This window comes from Lathyrus oleraceus, chromosome 1 (genome assembly GCF_024323335.1).
Source record: "Lathyrus oleraceus cultivar Zhongwan6 chromosome 1, CAAS_Psat_ZW6_1.0, whole genome shotgun sequence".
Classification (NCBI taxonomy): domain Eukaryota; kingdom Viridiplantae; phylum Streptophyta; class Magnoliopsida; order Fabales; family Fabaceae; genus Lathyrus; species Lathyrus oleraceus.
In genome coordinates, this window is record NC_066579.1 from 243,687,399 (window position 1) to 243,708,231 (window position 20,833).

The window sequence follows — 20,833 nt, forward strand, 5'->3', positions numbered from 1 at the left end:
ATCACAGGAAGCACACTCTATATGCATACAAGAGGCTCAAGCAAAAGGTTAGGCACTAGGGCCAACTGGAATAGGGTAAGTGTGCTCTTAACCTTGCCATTGAGAGGCTAAGGTGAAGCAGATGAAAGGATGAAGTGAGGATGAGACCTCACAGCTCTTATCCCTGGCCCGGGAGAGCTAATAGACAAATGAGCATGGGTCCAGAAAGTGGGAACCCTTCTATACTCGAAGACTCTGACACTGTACACTTTGTACAAGATCTTGGGTTTGTATCCCAATGCGTCAACACACAGCAGTGTGAGCAGAGGGATGACACAACAAGAGTAGTGGGGGATAGATTGCATATCCCTACCTTCCACCAATTGCCTTACTTGAAGGACTTTTCCTGCTTGGGACAATTTTAAACACACACAAGCATGGCCTCTTAAGGAGGACTTCAGACAGTTTGCCCGGCCAAATAACAGGCCGGGTCTCCAGACTACATGAAGAGAGAGGGATTACCTCAAAGCAAATTGCTAAATAGCAAAGCAAGCAAATAAAGCAACTAAAGAGTACCTGAAAAAGTCAAACTTATCAGTAAACAGTTCAAACAACAGTAAACAGCAAAAGTCAATAGTTAAGTTGTACAATCAGACATAATCACAATGCACGAAGGTGCAAGCCATAAGCTCATACTCAAAGGTCAACCCTACAAAACAAATTCAAATTAGTCATACACAAACAAACAGTCAATTCCCATTGGATAATCATCCTCAAGCCTAAGCACATGTGCTTCTAACCTGAAACAAAACTCAAATGTGAGAGCACAGACCACTAGGACAAGGCCTAGGGTCAAAAGAGGAAAAAATCCAGAACAGAAGCTGATACTCCACATGAAATTTATTTACTCAAGTGATAATATGTCCTAAAATTAAGGGAGCATGCAAGGTTGAAATATTCTTAAGCCTAGGGGTAGAATGGTCATTTCACAATTAGGGGTTAATATTGAATTAAATTTCTATTTACAAAATTCTAATTAAAAGTCAATTAATTCCTAAACAATCGTTATTATTCTAAATACCTAGAATTCCTAATTAACCAAGAATCGAGTCCTAATTAATCTAATTCTAAAATTAATCCGAGTTTAATCAAGGTTAACAATTCCTAAACATTCTATTAAATTCTAGTATCATATTACTCCTAATTATCTAGTTAAACTAATCAACCTAATTGAATTAATTAAACTAACATATCCTAATGTTTCTAATTCTAATGTGACAAATCAGGTCCTAATTTAGCTAGAAGATCAAACAAAAACAGGTTAATGCATTCAGCAAAACTGAACGGGCCTTGGGATAGATTGGGAGTATGGCCCATTCGCAGGGGGTGTTAGCATGAACTGGGGTGTAGTACTACACACAACCAATTGGATCGGGCCTGACTGGGAGGCCCAAGGTAAATAGATGAGGGATCTAATTTCCCTCTTCCTTCTCCGCATCACACAAAAACGGCGGCGGCCCTCACATGGCATCTCCGTCTCCATTCCTAAACGACTCCATAAACAAACTTATCTCTCAACCACGGCTAAACGGTAATGCACGATCCCCGCAATAGACGAATCGGACGCCGAACAACGACGAAGCGTGACTTGACCAAGGAATACACGGTCACGCTCCAGACAAGATTCACACCACCACCACAATTAGATCGAAAACTCGAGAAGATGAGAAGTTTTACCAGCGAAGGCGAAGGTGAACTCGTCGGCGGAGGTCAAACTCTGTGCTCCAGTACCTCCATTTCGTTCAAGTTGCTTCGACTATGCACCTATTTGGAGATTACGATGTGGCAGTCAGGTGGCGCATTTGAGGTTCTTCAATCGTGGCAATGTGTTGTTGTTGTTCGATGCGTTCTTTCGGTGTTGAATCAAGGTGTCACGTCGAGTTGCCGAATCGTGAATCAAGATGGCGATGACGAGCTTGATTTCGTGGAGGATCGCTTCTGCTTTTTCGGTTTCGATCTTCTCTCCTTCCGTCGAGGTTCTGCCTGAATTTTGTGAAATTGTTTAGGTTTTTCGCAGGCTATGGAGGATGGCGAATTGAAGACGTTGATGAGAGAGTGGCAGGTTGTGGCTTTGCTCTGGTTTCAGTTTCTGTTATGTGAAGTTTGTTGAAGGACTAGGGAGGGTTGCAGGTCCAAGAAGATGGTGGTGAAGGAGTTTGTGTGTGGTCGAGAATGAATACCGAGGGTAACGAATGAAGAAATTGGATCACAGTGGTGGCTGGTGAGGGTTGAAGAAGATTAGGTGATGAGGGAAGAAGAAGAAGAATCTGGAAGAGAGTTCGTGATGGTTTTGATGAAGGTTGAGGAAGAAGCTGGAAGTGGATTCTTAGCTTCTTCGATTTCGTTTTCCACTTTTTCTTCTTCTGTTTCTTTCTTGAAATGGCTTTTTGTGAATTGTTGCAGGTTGTTGAAGATCTTGTGAAGGTGGAGATTACGGTTACGGAGATTGGAGTTTGGTGAAGGTTTTTGTTGAAGAATTGAGAGTTTGGTGGAAGGTTGATGCGATGAAGGTTTCGTGATTGGAGGTTGAAGGAATTTGAAGAGAGGAAGAAGAAGCTCTCCAAATTGTTAGAGAGAGGTGAAGATTTTTTTATAAAGTTGTGAGAGATTAGATGAAGTTTGTTAGAAAAAAAACTGCTATCCAATTTGTTATTTTCTTCTGTGAAATTTTGCAGGAATTCTGTTATGCAGTGAATTGGTAGCTTGTAGTTTTGGAAGCATTTTGGGATGTATTTCGCTTGCCTCTGCTGTGCGTTTAGAGCTGGCTTGGTAGCAGAATTTTGTTAGGCGGTTTGGGCTATGCAGCTACTGCGTTGTTTTGTCGGTTTGTGAATGAGCTACCACACCTTTTTTGCTGTGCGTTTCAATTTTGCTTGTTAGCAGGTGGCTCATGTTTGGATAGCTTACAGCTTGGCTCTTTTTGTTTTATTAGAAAAAGGATAAAAGAGATGGTGAGATAAAAGAGATGGATAACTTGTTTAATATGGATTATTTGGATTTTGTGAGATAAAAGAAATGGATATGGGTTAACCAGATGGATACAAAAGGATTAATGAACTTGGATTAAACTTGGATAAATTGGGGGTATTAATCAATGAAATGAAATTGGATTGGAAAAATCAAATTGGATAAGATTTTGGTTTATGTGGTTTATGGATTCAAAAAGTTGGACAATTGGTTAAAACAATCAAATGGTTAAATGGATATAAAAATGGATCATGGTTAAATTGGATTGTGTTAAAATCAAACTAAATGGATTATGGATTATGATTTGGATAATAAAATGGAATTATTTGGAAAATGGTTAATGGGCTATTGAAAAATGGTCTATCAAGATGAAATATGGACAAATGTGGATATTGAATGAATGTTTAGAAAATGGATAAATTTGGAAAATGGTTAATGGGCTAAAATTATGGGCTTAACAAAAAGAAATGAATGGGCTCAATGCAACCACGATTAAATTTCCACAACCAAATCAACTTTCCAGTAATCAATCAGGATCATCCAACCCAATTTGACTTTCCAAGATTAATTCGAGAAAAGAACGAAATGATTTCTTCTTCCAGACAAGTGTTTGTAATGACAAATGACCTTCTTTGGGACATGAAGGAAGTGTCTCAAACCATCTATCCATCAAAACCATAGAATCAAACACAGTTGATCAACTTTGACTTTCTAGGGTTTCTGACTGTCTGTGCATGAACTGATGGCTTCTGAACAAACACCCCTTGACTTGAACACTTCAAATGGACCTCCAAGTCATGTGAACTTGTTGGACAAACCCTAGGACCTTTGCTCCTTGAAAAACAACTTTGCTTGAATGGTTGACTGATCTCTTGATCAGTTTGACCTAATTCTGGCTTGCTTGCTCTTGAGGCAACTGTGGACTATGCAAATGCTATGCAATGTACCAATGATATGCTATGACTTAATATGAAATGGTATGTATAATGATAGGTGCAAATTTGAGGTGCTACAGCTGCCCCTATTCAATCAGCTGGGAACCCGAACGGATGATAGCAGTGGCTGTCAGACTTTCAGGGTAAACAGGGATTGAATACAAAAGAACCGTAGAAATTTGCACCGACTGGATATAATACAAAAGAACCACGTCATTTACTGATGACAACTGCACGACAGCTTCAGAAAATCAAAACCATTTACCGATGGTTGGAAACTGGAACCTTGATATTTACCGATATCAACTTCAGCACGACCATTTACCGATGGCGGCTGGGGAAAACAAACTTCTGAAAAACAAAACCATTTACCGATGGTTAGAACTGGGACTTTGATATTTACCGATATCAACTTCAGCCAGACCATTTACCGATGGCTGCTGGGAAACAAACTTCTGAAAAACAAAACCATTTACCGATGGTTAGAACTGGGACTTTGATATTTACCGATATCAACTTCAGCCAGACCATTTACCGATGGCTGCTGGGAAACAAATGACGTTGAAAAGAAGCAAGACCATTTACCGATGGTGGCTTCAAAGGAACTGGACATTTACCGATGTCAACTTAGCAAGACCATTTACCGATGGCTGCTGCAACTGAGAATTCGATATTTACCGATATCGAAAGGAAACTGGGCCATTTACCGATGGCATCTCCGCTTGGGGAGGAACAAAATCTTTGTGGTGATACCAGACAAGACGTTTACCGATGACTTCTGGGGATTCTGATTTTATTAACGAGAGAATAAAGAATGACCAGACATTTACCGATGACTGGGTGAGACACGATGTTTACCGACATCGAAAGATGATGTTTACCGACATCAAAAAGAATGACCAGACATTTACCGATGACTGGGATGAGAAATTTATTGGGGAAAAACAAACAAATATTTGCAACTGAAAACCGGGTAGGACATTTACAGATGACTCTACTGGGGATTTCTAGCTGGGGATTTATCAGACATTTACCGATGACTGAAAGGAAGACTCGATGTTTACCGACACCGAAACAATGGCGTTTACCGACACCAAAAAATGACCAGACATTTACCGATGACTGGGTGAGACTCGATGTTTACCGACACCGAAAGATGATGTTTACCGACATCAAAAAAGAATGACCAGACATTTACCGATGACTGGGGTGAGACTCGATGTTTACCGACACCGAAACAATGGCGTTTACCGACACCAAGACAAAGAAGACACACGCGGGTGTTTGACATGACACTTACTGGTATCACAAGAACGGCATCTTAGATATGTTAAGGCAAGGCTGATCACTTGCTGGGGGTCTCACTGGGGAGAAACAGACTCTCTGTCACCATCGGGTGAGGAAATAAACCTCTGTCACCACCGGGTGAGGAAATAAACCTCTGTGGGGATAAACAAATCTGAATACTGTCGAAGTAACTGTAGCTGATTTGCTGTGTTGATGCTGAACAAATGTGATCCGCCTCTGCCGGGGAATACGGTCTGATGTGGTTTTGAACACATGAATGCATATGTTTGAATTTTTCTATGGCGTAATGCTCCATATGGGATGGAAATGCTACGCAGTTTTGAAGATGCAATGATTTCTACATGCAATGCAATATGATGAGAACTCTGCGGGGAGAGTACACAGGACGACTGTGCTGAGGAAACTTCAAGATGAATCCACTGGGGGAAACAACACAACTGCTGGGGAGCCGTCAATACAAATCCACTAGGGGAGGACAAGGCAACTCGCTGGGGAGTAAGAAAGCAACTCTGTTGGGGAGAAATGAATCAACTCTGCTAGGGAGAAATATAGGTAGTCTGCTGGAGAAAGTCCAACGAATCCACAAAAACCTCCGCTTGGGGAAATAACCGCTCTGCTGAGGAAATCACTATTCCGCTGGGGAAGATAAAACAGGAAAACTCTCGGGGGATGAGGCTCAGACAATCCTCAGATATGATGAACTCTGCTTCGGGGAATATCTGTCACTCTGCCGGGGGCGACCCATACCATACAAGCAGAAACAACTCAGCTGGGGATGCAGGTATCGACCTGCTACTGAAACCTGTCCAATCCACTGGTGGGATGAACTCTGCTGGAGAAATATTTCATGAAACCCGCTCCACTCGGGGATCAAGGTCACGAGCAAACAGGAAGGAAAACCATGGATACCGGGTTGTAGGTATGAAACGGGTGACCGACCAAAGCGTGAATTGGTTTGAATGCCATAAGTACATCGACCTGATCGTCGGAAACTTCTTCGGTCTGAACACCGGAAAAACATAAGTACATCGACCTGATCGTCGGAAACTCCTTCGGTCTGAATACCGGAAAATTGGCCTGAGTGCCATGAGTACATCGACCTGATCGTCGGAAACTCCTTCGGTCTGAATACCGGAAAATTGGCCTGAGTGCCAAGAGTACATCGACCTGATCGTCGGAAACTCCTTCGGTCTGAATACCGGAAAATTGGCCTTGTGCCGTGAGTACATCGACCTGATCGTCGGAAACTCCTTCGGTCTGAATACCGGAAAATTATGAGACATATTATCTAAAGCCGTCAAAACGTAGATAATACACTCGCATGGAAGATTATCTATAACCGGGTTGTAGGTTGTTAGATGAATAATCGACCGAAAAGAAAGGCATCTGGGTACCAGACTAGGTATGCAAAAGATGACCAATCAAAAGAGGATAAAGTTGCTTACTCGGAGCAAGTATCCAAAAAAGAAGGTGAAAACCCAATGGGGACAATACTGCTTGATCAAGGCAAGTATCCAAAGGGGACAAGACCATTAACATCACAAAGAGGGGATTACATCTACCGGTTTGTAGGCAGAAAACCACGGAAAAGTAACCGGTCATCATCGGGATGAGCACAAAGGGTTAACTCCAACAAGGGGATGAAAGTGGGATTTTACAACTACCAGCTAGTGGGTAGAAAACCACAAAGATAGGACTTACAGCTACCGGTTCGTAGGTAGAGGCCAAACGATCTGCTGAGAGTCAGAGTGAGAAAAAAGGATTTACAAATACCAGCTAGTGGGTAGAAGACCGTAAAGAAAGGACTTACAGCTACCGGTTTGTAGGTAGAAGCCAACAAATTCTGCTGAGGATAAGATAAATGAATGCCGGTTAGTGAGCGACTATTCATTTATGCCCCAGGGAAGCACGGGAGACAACAGAAAGCCAATTTTAGGATTGATCCAAAAAGGCAGACTGAAACAAGACTCATCCTAATGAGGAAAGAACTCAATAGGGAAAACCCATCCCGATGTGTGTTGGGAGGGAACGGAAGCAACCGTCATCCACGAGGATGTATCTCAGTGGGGAAATGGCAGGAAAGGATAGACACTTTCTGCTTAAGGGTTGGCTCTACATGAGAGATCAGACACACCCACATTTGCTTAAGGAAAATCTACTGGGGAGATTTGTATTACCAAATAGCAGGAGGCAACAATCAACAGACACCCGGCAACAGCTGCAACATGAGTATCTGAATGCTATGATTATGCATGTATGCATTATGCATGATGAATGTATGATGAATGTTGACAAACAGACATGCTCAACACGCAGGTCCGGGAACCAACCGTCCGGAAAGAAAACCAAAGCCACCAGAGAGCAAATGCGATCTGCTGTAAACTGGGACATCAGGGAACAACATCCTGCAGGGGAGGAAGAGCCACAAGAGGCTTCCGGAGGGATCGTCAGTCACAACCAGAGAAAAGAGTTACAACATACAGGCGTATGCGCCACAACAACTCGTGATGAAAGTCTGAGATACCGAGAAGCAGCCAGATCTCTGATGAGGATACATAGGCATTGATAAGGCTCATCATGCCAACAACTCCGCTGAGGATCCATCTGAGGGCATGACATAGCACTGGGATGTCGATCTACCAAATACTGAATCTTCAAAGAAAAACAAACCACGTTGGGGGAGAGAGGAAGACTAATCTGCTGGAGAGGCGAAAGTTGAAGTCCCTAATAAACACTCTGCTAGGGGAGCTGCCCCACAATAATGTCCGAAACAGCAAACTTGCTGGGGATGCCCCACGGTAGGACTCAAACAGCACTCTACTGGGGATGCCCCACAATAGGTGCTAACAGGGATTTGGAGGAAGAATCTGTACTGCCGGTAACATGAAGGTGAACAACTTCAAACGACACTGTATCGGGCAACTTCACTGAGGAGAGACCATACGAGGTTCTGCAGGACAAAGATACAGCCATGCTCGAGATACGAACAATTGTCTTACCTGTTGGTAATCATACCACCCTCGGGAGAGCACTGCGGGTCTCCTAAGTATCTTTCCATCATTGCGAATGTTCACTTTGTTTAAGAACAATTTTTTTTGAAAAATTTATTTATTTTGAAAACAATGATACTTTATCATTTAAAACATGCAAAACATTTGTTGAGTTAAAACAAATAAGAGTGCAAATAATTGGCTAAAAGCTCAAATTGACGTGATGGAATGGTAGTCTGCAAAGGGCGAGACTCCATAGATCTGTACAAGTTTGAAATCGGTGATGTATATTGGAGAGGGCTACATTGAACATAATGACCTTTCCTCTACCATTCCGAATTTTCGATGTATTCGGAGCTTCAGTCGACGACGAATCGAGAATCCCTGACGGATGACAGATGTACAGCACAGTCTTGTCAAGATGCAGTTACTTGCCAAATCCCTAATTTTTGCCTAGATTGCCCCAGTGTGAGGTGTTCAATCTAGCGGGATGAAAATTCTTTTTTTTTTTTAGTGTCTCTAACTTTTGCCTGGATCGCCCTTTCGGGTTTTCAATCCACCGAGACGCTCCTTTTTGCCTAAGTCGCCCTTTGGGGTGTTCGACTTAGCGAGCTTTTGCCTTTTTCTTGTTTAGGCGAAGTATTTCTTGACTGCATCGGGAATTCACAGGACGAGTGAACTTCTCCATCCATTGTTGTAAGTGTCGAAACATTGCCTGAGAAGGCTCTCTTGAAAACGGATGGACGTTCTTAGCTTGGAGTCCACTTGCCCCTGGAATCGGGTACGAAAGACAAGACTTTCTTGAGCACAAGGTCCCTCGGAACACACGAGGCTTGATCTTCTTGTCGAATGTTTTCATCATTCTCTGCTGATATAACTGACCATGACATCATGGCAGTTGATCTCTTCTTTTCGATCAAATTCAGCATCAGCCAACTTGGGACTTTGAGGGTGCTATTTTCTTCTGTTTTTTTTTTCTTTTGATTTTTCTTTCTTTTGATTTTGCTTTTGATTTCTTTCGATTTTGCACCCTCCTCTTTCTTTTTCTTTTTTCTCTTTTTCTTTTTTTTTTTTTTTTTTTTTTTTGATAACGCCCCAGTTGGCTGTTCTGCTGATTCTCGAGATGCAGCTGAGTGATCTTCTTTTCTTGCTCAAGAAGTCGGGAAATCTCGTCGGGAATCCCTTCAACATCATCTTCGTCCGCTTCGAATACAGGGAATTCAAAATTGGGAGATGACGTCCGATCATTATGTTCAATGGGTTTGAGAAATAACCTGCATAATGATTTAGATATGAAAAGCTCTTTGAAAATCAAACAAGACAATCGTTATGCAGATGAAAAGATTGCTTTTATTCTTGTTTTTAGGGTTTTTTGTGATCACCAATTTCATGCAAAAAGTGAAAAGGGAAAACAAATGGAAAAACAAATGTTTAACATGAATTTATTTGAATGAAAATATCATTGCGCAAAATGTTGCCAACAATGCCATCACTTCTCCTTTTGGCATGGGAGAAGGGTTTTTAAACAAAGTGATTGTTACTCTGACTTAAAAACAACTATAGGAAAGCCCACAGTGACCCAATTGTGGCAGACACCACCAGGAATGATGAAATTGTTCAAGTCCTCTGCGTCCTCTTCCAAGATAGCAGCATCCTCTTCTTCAAGTTGATCGTCATGGATGAATCCTCCACTCTTGAACAGACCTTGCTCATTGCATGCCCCAGAACAGTAGCCAATGCCAGCCCGGGATCGGTTAACCAGGAACAAATCCATCAACAGTACAAAGTCTGGCAAATATCTCTCTGAGTTCACAATTCTCTTGCTCGGCATGATCCATCAATCTGGCAGAGATGGCTCTGGTATAGCACCGGCAAAGTGCGTCTTCAAAATAAATGAAGATCGCAGGGTCAGACCACAGGACGGGAGACCGGAACAAAACCTGCTGATGCAAATGATGCATGAAGTGTTTATGCATATGCTTGTTTTTATTTCAAAGGAACTTGAGGGTTTTATTTGCAACCTTTAAATATTTGGCATTTTGATCATATATGAGAATATCTCATCAGATAGATCAGGTGAAAAAATTTTCCCGGTTTTTTCATGTTTTGAAATTTTTTGCAAATAAACTCCTTTGAGTTCCTTGAAAATTTTCTTTTTCTTCTGATGATATGGATGCAGATGAATGCATGAATGCATGAATGCAACAAACACACTCAAGGATCAAGCAAAGCATGCCAAACAAAGGTCGTGGGAAAGCTCATTGTATCCCTAATATCAATCATCCATTTTGGTGGATTTAGGTTTTCACCTTATCGACACCCAAGTTCCATTGATATTAACGGTACATGAACCGGTTCAGACATTCTTAATATCAACCAGCCGCTTTGGTGGATTTTAGGTTTTACCCCTGATCCGGGATCCATTGATATTAACGATGTTTGAACGACTCAACCACGAATCATGGGTTTGTTGAGAGTCACGAGCATGGAGTCTTGGTTAAGAACCACCCAAAGGGAGTGTACTAGGGTTTAAACCTGCCAGACATGTTCTACCAGAGGTTCCCATAATCATCGTTCCATCTTTCGAATATTATCGGAGGAACGAATACTCGTATTCCAAGAATATTCTCAAGAGAAACTCTTATGAGTGTAGTATCGCGTGACAATCGTATCAGAACTGACATCTGAACGACCTCCGCACTACAGTCCTAAAAATAGGCCAAGATGGGTTTGGTAAGCTAGGGTCCTTGGCTTCTGCGGCACATGATTGAAAGAATAATGTCTAACCACAAATAACTTGTGTGACATTATTAGTTCAACATGACCTCCACCAAGTGAATGGACTCGCAAGTCAACTGGCTAAGGAATACTCCACACCAGTCAACAAGACTATGCCATTCTCCTATCCTAGAGTGCACTCGAGTTCGGGTATAGAACTCATCTCAACTGACTCCCACCCCACAAAGAAAAACAGACAACCAGCCAGGCAGAAAGAATCATGAATATGAATGCAAACATAAGTGTACACAATAAATGCAAACAATAAATGCACATATATACAATGAATGCAATAAAATACAACAAGCAGAAAGCAACCAAAACCCTAATCCTAGAGAGCGCTAGGAGGGACTCGCTCAGGGAAGATGGACCAGCATAGGTCAACTTCTCTATATCCCCAGCAGAGTCGCCAGCTGTCGCATCGCGCGAAAAACCGGCGGGAAAAGAAAGAAACAACAGAGCCGCCACCGTGCGTTATTTATCCCAAAAGAGGGAAAGGAAACGCTCGAAGTAAACCTAGAAAAGAACATGGTCTCGCGACCAAAGAGAATGGGTTCGGGATTCGGTTATGCGAAGGGAAGGTGTTAGGCACCCTACGCATCCGTAGTACTCTACGGGATCCACGCACAAAAGGAAGGAAAATGGTTGCTAACACTGCTCAAACACACACACACTGGCTGAAAGAGACGAAAGAGACTGACTGAGACTGAACTCGGCAGGATATCGCATCCTGGGCCTACTTAGTCTATCAGGCATAGACATCAGAGTCCAAGTAGTTCGGACTGCGGAAACGACACATGCTCGCTAGGATGTCGCCTCCTATGCATACGTATCTTCTCGGACGAGAGAAAAATCAGAGCATTCGTAGCTCGGCTGACACGCACGCAAACAAACAAGACACAGGCAAACGTGGAGCCCGACTGCCAATCGATGGACTTATGTCAGCATCCGAACCTAAAACACACGCAAAGAGGCAAACATGGAGCCCAAATGCCAATCACTGGACTTACATTGACATCCGAACCTAAACAACACAACAGATAGATAGGGAGTCGGAGACTCAGCCTATAACTGTCAAACACAAGCAAACAGACAGCAAATGCTAAGGAGTACGGGGACTCGAGCTTAGCAAAGGTCAAACAACACACACAAAAGAAAGAAAAGGCGCCCGGAGAGATCAGCTCAATCTCCTGCCTACATACTTCATCTGGTGTGAAGATCAGGGCGATGTAGTTCCCCTACGCAGGGACAAGGATCTAGCCTAACCAGATAACAGAGGGAGACACAACTCTAGGGAGACTACGACTCGAGCCTAGATGTTGTCATGCAAAGTCAACCCTAAGTTAAGGTTTCTAGCTAAACGGCACAAGGGCCAACCTATCTTAAACAGACACAGGAAAAAGCAAAGTCTCGATTGCAACTAGGGCAAGAGAAAAGGATATCTCAATCACAGCAGGGGTGAGAGAAAAGAGTTAGTGTTAGTGGTTAGTCAAACTCGGCAAGACATCGCGTCTCGTGCCTACGTATCTCACCTGAACGTGAGAATCAGAGTTGCCGTAGTTCGGCCTAATAACTCTAAGTATGGCTCACACAAGGGTTAAGCCACACATACTTGACTTGCACAGGAAGCAAGTCAAGCACAACCTACCTTGCACAAGGGCAAGTCCAAACTAAACCTAAAGAGGCAAAGCAAACAGGCAATCACAGGAAGCACACTCTATATGCATACAAGAGGCTCAAGCAAAAGGTTAGGCACTAGGGCCAACTGGAATAGGGTAAGTGTGCTCTTAACCTTGCCATTGAGAGGCTAAGGTGAAGCAGATGAAAGGATGAAGTGAGGATGAGACCTCACAGCTCTTATCCCTGGCCCGGGAGAGCTAATAGACAAATGAGCATGGGTCCAGAAAGTGGGAACCCTTCTATACTCGAAGACTCTGACACTGTACACTTTGTACAAGATCTTGGGTTTGTATCCCAATGCGTCAACACATAGCAGTGTGAGCAGAGGGATGACACAACAAGAGTAGTGGGGGATAGATTGCATATCCCTACCTTCCACCAATTGCCTTACTTGAAGGACTTTTCCTGCTTGGGACAATTTTAAACACACACAAGCATGGCCTCTTAAGGAGGACTTCAGACAGTTTGCCCGGCCAAATAACAGGCCGGGTCTCCAGACTACATGAAGAGAGAGGGATTACCTCAAAGCAAATTGCTAAATAGCAAAGCAAGCAAATAAAGCAACTAAAGAGTACCTGAAAAAGTCAAACTTATCAGTAAACAGTTCAAACAACAGTAAACAGCAAAAGTCAATAGTTAAGTTGTACAATCAGACATAATCACAATGCACGAAGGTGCAAGCCATAAGCTCATACTCAAAGGTCAACCCTACAAAACAAATTCAAATTAGTCATACACAAACAAACAGTCAATTCCCATTGGATAATCATCCTCAAGCCTAAGCACATGTGCTTCTAACCTGAAACAAAACTCAAATGTGAGAGCATAGACCACTAGGACAAGGCCTAGGGTCAAAAGAGGAAAAAATCCAGAACAGAAGTTGATACTCCACATGAAATTTATTTACTCAAGTGATAATATGTCCTAAAATTAAGGGAGCATGCAAGGTTGAAATATTCTTAAGCCTAGGGGTAGAATGGTCATTTCACAATTAGGGGTTAATATTGAATTAAATTTCTATTTACAAAATTCTAATTAAAAGTCAATTAATTCCTAAACAATCGTTATTATTCTAAATACCTAGAATTCCTAATTAACCAAGAATCGAGTCCTAATTAATCTAATTCTAAAATTAATCCGAGTTTAATCAAGGTTAACAATTCCTAAACATTCTATTAAATTCTAGTATCATATTACTCCTAATTATCTAGTTAAACTAATCAACCTAATTGAATTAATTAAACTAACATATCCTAATGTTTCTAATTCTAATGTGACAAATCAGGTCCTAATTTAGCTAGAAGATCAAACAAAAACAGGTTAATGCATTCAGCAAAACTGAACGGGCCTTGGGATAGATTGGGAGTATGGCCCATTCGCAGGGGGTGTTAGCATGAACTGGGGTGTAGTACTACACACAACCAATTGGATCGGGCCTGACTGGGAGGCCCAAGGTAAATAGATGAGGGATCTAATTTCCCTCTTCCTTCTCCGCATCACACAAAAACGGCGGCGGCCCTCACATGGCATCTCCGTCTCCATTCCTAAACGACTCCATAAACAAACTTATCTCTCAACCACGGCTAAACGGTAATGCACGATCCCCGCAATAGACGAATCGGACGCCGAACAACGACGAAGCGTGACTTGACCAAGGAATACACGGTCACGCTCCAGACAAGATTCACACCACCACCACAATTAGATCGAAAACTCGAGAAGATGAGAAGTTTTACCAGCGAAGGCGAAGGTGAACTCGTCGGTGGAGGTCAAACTCTGTGCTCCAGTACCTCCATTTCGTTCAAGTTGCTTCGACTATGCACCTATTTGGAGATTACGATGTGGCAGTCAGGTGGCGCATTTGAGGTTCTTCAATCGTGGCAATGTGTTGTTGTTGTTCGATGCGTTCTTTCGGTGTTGAATCAAGGTGTCACGTCGAGTTGCCGAATCGTGAATCAAGATGGCGATGACGAGCTTGATTTCGTGGAGGATCGCTTCTGCTTTTTCGGTTTCGATCTTCTCTCCTTCCGTCGAGGTTCTGCCTGAATTTTGTGAAATTGTTTAGGTTTTTCGCAGGCTATGGAGGATGGCGAATTGAAGACGTTGATGAGAGAGTGGCAGGTTGTGGCTTTGCTCTGGTTTCAGTTTCTGTTATGTGAAGTTTGTTGAAGGACTAGGGAGGGTTGCAGGTCCAAGAAGATGGTGGTGAAGGAGTTTGTGTGTGGTCGAGAATGAATACCGAGGGTAACGAATGAAGAAATTGGATCACAGTGGTGGCTGGTGAGGGTTGAAGAAGATTAGGTGATGAGGGAAGAAGAAGAAGAATCTGGAAGAGAGTTCGTGATGGTTTTGATGAAGGTTGAGGAAGAAGCTGGAAGTGGATTCTTAGCTTCTTCGATTTCGTTTTCCACTTTTTCTTCTTCTGTTTCTTTCTTGAAATGGCTTTTTGTGAATTGTTGCAGGTTGTTGAAGATCTTGTGAAGGTGGAGATTACGGTTACGGAGATTGGAGTTTGGTGAAGGTTTTTGTTGAAGAATTGAGAGTTTGGTGGAAGGTTGATGCGATGAAGGTTTCGTGATTGGAGGTTGAAGGAATTTGAAGAGAGGAAGAAGAAGCTCTCCAAATTGTTAGAGAGAGGTGAAGATTTTTTTATAAAGTTGTGAGAGATTAGATGAAGTTTGTTAGAAAAAAAACTGCTATCCAATTTGTTATTTTCTTCTGTGAAATTTTGCAGGAATTCTGTTATGCAGTGAATTGGTAGCTTGTAGTTTTGGAAGCATTTTGGGATGTATTTCGCTTGCCTCTGCTGTGCGTTTAGAGCTGGCTTGGTAGCAGAATTTTGTTAGGCGGTTTGGGCTATGCAGCTACTGCGTTGTTTTGTCGGTTTGTGAATGAGCTACCACACCTTTTTTGCTGTGCGTTTCAATTTTGCTTGTTAGCAGGTGGCTCATGTTTGGATAGCTTACAGCTTGGCTCTTTTTGTTTTATTAGAAAAAGGATAAAAGAGATGGTGAGATAAAAGAGATGGATAACTTGTTTAATATGGATTATTTGGATTTTGTGAGATAAAAGAAATGGATATGGGTTAACCAGATGGATACAAAAGGATTAATGAACTTGGATTAAACTTGGATAAATTGGGGGTATTAATCAATGAAATGAAATTGGATTGGAAAAATCAAATTGGATAAGATTTTGGTTTATGTGGTTTATGGATTCAAAAAGTTGGACAATTGGTTAAAACAATCAAATGGTTAAATGGATATAAAAATGGATCATGGTTAAATTGGATTGTGTTAAAATCAAACTAAATGGATTATGGATTATGATTTGGATAATAAAATGGAATTATTTGGAAAATGGTTAATGGGCTATTGAAAAATGGTCTATCAAGATGAAATATGGACAAATGTGGATATTGAATGAATGTTTAGAAAATGGATAAATTTGGAAAATGGTTAATGGGCTAAAATTATGGGCTTAACAAAAAGAAATGAATGGGCTCAATGCAACCACGATTAAATTTCCACAACCAAATCAACTTTCCAGTAATCAATCAGGATCATCCAACCCAATTTGACTTTCCAAGATTAATTCGAGAAAAGAACGAAATGATTTCTTCTTCCAGACAAGTGTTTGTAATGACAAATGACCTTCTTTGGGACATGAAGGAAGTGTCTCAAACCATCTATCAATCAAAACCATAGAATCAAACACAGTTGATCAACTTTGACTTTCTAGGGTTTCTGACTGTCTGTGCATGAACTGATGGCTTCTGAACAAACACCCCTTGACTTGAACACTTCAAATGGACCTCCAAGTCATGTGAACTTGTTGGACAAACCCTAGGACCTTTGCTCCTTGAAAAACAACTTTGCTTGAATGGTTGACTGATCTCTTGATCAGTTTGACCTAATTCTGGCTTGCTTGCTCTTGAGGCAACTGTGGACTATGCAAATGCTATGCAATGTACCAATGATATGCTATGACTTAATATGAAATGGTATGTATAATGATAGGTGCAAATTTGAGGTGCTACACTATCCTCTCGTCTCAGACGAGGACGAGGGATTGAAACAACAAAATGCATTACATTTTTTCTGAGTACACTATGGGAATCACAGTAGTCATCCAATTGGGAAGCTTGAACCTTGGAGGACATCTGCGTATGAGGCTGGGTGCTCCTAGTTTGCTTCCATTGGACTCTCCAATAACTGCCACAGTGTGCTCATTTTGAAAGTCGGCACTGCTGAATTTGACCAGGTTGAACTGCTTCTTCTTTGGGCTCGCCTTCCGTGTTGTTGGGTGATAACCAATACCAAATATGTCGCGCTTCTATGCTACGTTGACAACCTTACCCAAACCGGGAAGTGGGCCTTTCTCCAACATCTTCTTGGCACTTTTCACTGAGGATAGAACGGTAGCGGATGATTGGTCATGATTGGCGATAGCAGAACTGACTTCTTCAAACTCTAAACAGTGGAACGAAATCTCAACAATCCCCTTATCTATCTCAACATATCTGAATGAGGAGAGTTCGCTAACCAATAGATCTTCTTCACCATACACAATTACCAGCTTATCATCAATCAAGAACTTCAGCCTTTGGTGCAACATAGAGGTGACTTCCCCAGCGGCATGAATCCATGGTCTTCCAAATAGACAATTGTAAGTCGGGTTGATATCCATGACTTGGAAGGTAATGCTGAACTAGTGGTGTCCAACACAGATGGGCAGATCGACTTCACCAATAACCTGCCTTCGGGAGCCATCAAAAGCTCGGACAATCAGTGCGTTGGTCCTCATCTCGGACGCTTTAAACTGCAATTAGCTTAATGTGGATTTTGGAAATACATTAAGTGAAGAACCAGTGTCAATGAGGACTCGAGATAGAAGAGAGTTTGTGCACGTGATCGAAATGTGTAATGCTTTATTATGGGCATTTCCCTCTAGATGTAGCTCTACTTCACTAAATCCTAGATACCTACTAGCAGTGATATTAGCAACCATGTCGTCAAATTGATCGACCATGATATCTTGCATCACATTAGCGACATTCAGAACTTTCAGCAATTCTTTGCGATGAGCCTCAGAACTCAACATCAAAGACAAAATGGATATTTTGGAGGGAGTCTGGTTCAACTGGTCGACAATCTTGAAATCACTCTTCTTGATCAATTTGAGGAATTCTTGGCTTTCCTCAAAAGCGATGCTCTTCTTGTGATCTTCAACTTACTCATTCTCAGCCATCGACCCTTTACCTTTAGACATTTTAGATTATGCAGCTTTATCGTCAATAACCTTCGTCGGCACCGGAGCAGTCGTCATGTTCGGAGTCGTAGGTACAGTTGCCCCTGCCTTCGAAGTCGGAGTAGGAATGACCTTTTCCTTAAGTGGGTGATGACACTGAAATTCACCGTATTTTCGACTCCGATTTCCCATGCATTTTAGTTGTTTTATTGTTATTTTGTTATGTTATTACTATGTTTTTATTTGTTTTCAGGTTTTCAGTCTAATCGGAACCTCGACCGAGAAAAGGAGCGAAAATAAGCTAAAAAGCCTAAAAATCAGCATTTTACACTTATGGCTCCCACTGTGGCGGGCGCCATGGGTCCAGCCATGACATGTCCCAGTTCCAACTTCTCCTCAACTGGCACATCTCCCACTATCTCCACTTGGGCTCCACAATTTCCTCCTGTGGCGGGCGCCATGAGGTTGTGGCGGGCGCCACAAGAACAATATGTGTCCCTCCCATTTTCAAACTAAGGGGCATCCTTGTCATTTCCATTATTTTCATTGCCTATAAATAGAGCCTTGATTTCATTTGTTTCATCATCCAAACTTAGTTACAACTAGGCATATATTAGTAATGTAAAAGTGGTAATCGCTTCACATCGGAGTGTTGCCACACTGTGTAATCAAGTCTGTAGTTGAGTTTGGAGCATTTTGGAAGGAAGTTTAATCTTACCGCCATTTTCATTTCTGTTACGCACTTTATTCGACACTCCGATTGGAGCAGGTTTTATTGCTTTACCTTTGTCTACTTTATTTTCCCGCACTGCCTTTACTTTGATTATTTTCCCACACTGCCTTTACTTTGTTTATTTTCCCGCACTGCCTTTACTTTGTTTACTTTCCCGTACTGCCTTTATTTTGTTTACTTTTCCGAACTCGCACTTTACTTTGTTTATTTCTCGCACTGCACTACTTTCGTTTATTTCTCGCATCGCACTACTTTTATTTACTTTCCGCACTCACACTACTTTTATTTACTTTCCGCACTCGCACTACTTTTATTTACTTTCCTGCACTCACATTTATTACCTTTTTATGATAAAAATTAAAATGCATTTTTTACTTTACCATGTCTAGATAAACCTATAAAGGTTAGAATGTAAGGATCGTAATTGAACCGATAATCCGTACAATTGTTCGTAGAAACACTTCAGGGCTATTTTGACTTTCGACTTAAGTTTTCCCTTACTTAATTTCCGTTGGGTAAGATCGAAAATCGTCCGATGTCTGTTTAAACATATTTGTTTTTAACTATTTCAAATACAGCGAAAGCGCTTTGTTTAGTTCATTAGGAGTTTTTAACTTAAAAAGAAAAGTGATTTTAAAACTATTTTTGGACGCGTTTATAAGTTTAGAGCCTCGTTCGTGAGAACCTCTTTTGGTTAAGAAATCCAGGTCAAAATACTTTTCAACTTAGTCAAGACACTATATTTCTTAAAAATAGGTTTACTACTCTAACGCAATGCTCGCCTTTTTATAAGTGACAATAAAAGGGTTTGATTAGGGAGTAGAACTCGGTTCTGAATACGCGAAAGCGGCAGTTCCTGTTAAATTGGTTCTTTTCAAAGTAGGAAACACTGCCCATAAGTAATTCTATTAGCAAGTACTTGGAGTATTAATTGATTATGTGAATTACATTCGAACTTGTCTTTATTAATTGAATTTTATTTAATACTTTATTTTTCATTGTGCACTCTTAAAAAAACTCAGTTTCAATTACCTTAGATAGACACCGTAACAATAGATAACGATAGATTGACATTTGGTCTCTGTGGATTCGACAATCTTTTATATTACTCTGACGCGTTCGTATACTTGCGAAAAACACGCATTAAGATTTTGGTGTCGTTCCTGGGGACCAATTTCGTCAAATTTCGTACCCTGTTGTTATATCGTTTAGACTTAAGTTGTTACTTGCCGGTCAATGAGAAGAACTCGTAGCATCAGAAGCATAGTAGATCCTCTGGCGGGACCTGAACGTTACGCTCGCGCACGTTTATTTTTCCATAGAATTAGGAGAGCTATGGCCGAAGATCAAAACCAAAGACCTATTAAGGACTTCGTCCAACCATCCAACGAAGAACGTAGTTCTAGTATAGTAAACCCAACCATCCCAGCGAATAATTTCGAACTTAAACCCTCCTTGTTGTAACTAGTGCAATAGAGACAATTCGCAGGTCTTGCTACTGAGAACCCAAACCAACATTTAAAAATCTTTCTACAATTAGCAGACACTTTTAAAACCAATGGAGCTTCTCCTGAGGCAATCCATTTAAGATTATTCCCTTTCTCCCTCAGAGATAAAACCCTATCATGGTTAGATTCCCTTCCACCCAATTCCATAACAACTTGCGAAAACCTTAGAAAAGTATTCCTTGCTAGATACTTTCCCCTAAGTAAGACCGCCGTTCTTCGAAACCACATAACCAGATTTACCCAGAACCAAGGAGAATCTCTTTTCGAAGCTTGGGAGAGATATAAATAGCTGTTAAGAGCATGCCCACATCATGGTTTAAAAAATTGGTTAATCATTCAGACCTTCTATAATGGACTTCACTATAACACTAAGATGACCATCGACGATGCCACAGGTGGCGCACTGATGAACAAACCTTATCCTAAAGCTAGTGCCCTCATCGAAGATATGGCTCAAAACCATCAATCATGGGGAGTTGAACGAGCGACAGTTGAGAAGAAGGAAGCCCAAGGAGGAATACATGAGTTAAGCTCTATAGACATGATGCAGGCTAAAATAGACGCGTTAGCCCTCAAGGTTGAGCATATGTGTATAAACCCGAATACTGCAGCTGCAATTTTGTCGGATTGTGAGATATGTGGAAC

The 20,833-nt window shown here is 41.5% G+C and overlaps 1 non-coding gene across 1 annotated transcript; it reads right to left on the minus strand.

Moving 5' to 3' along the window:
- Positions 1 to 20,399: 20,399 nt before the first annotated feature.
- LOC127116633 (small nucleolar RNA R71) lies at positions 20,400 to 20,506 on the minus strand. The gene has a single exon (XR_007801443.1). It is a non-coding gene; the product is annotated as a small nucleolar RNA R71 (small nucleolar RNA).
- Between the last annotated feature and the right edge of the window lie 327 nt (positions 20,507 to 20,833).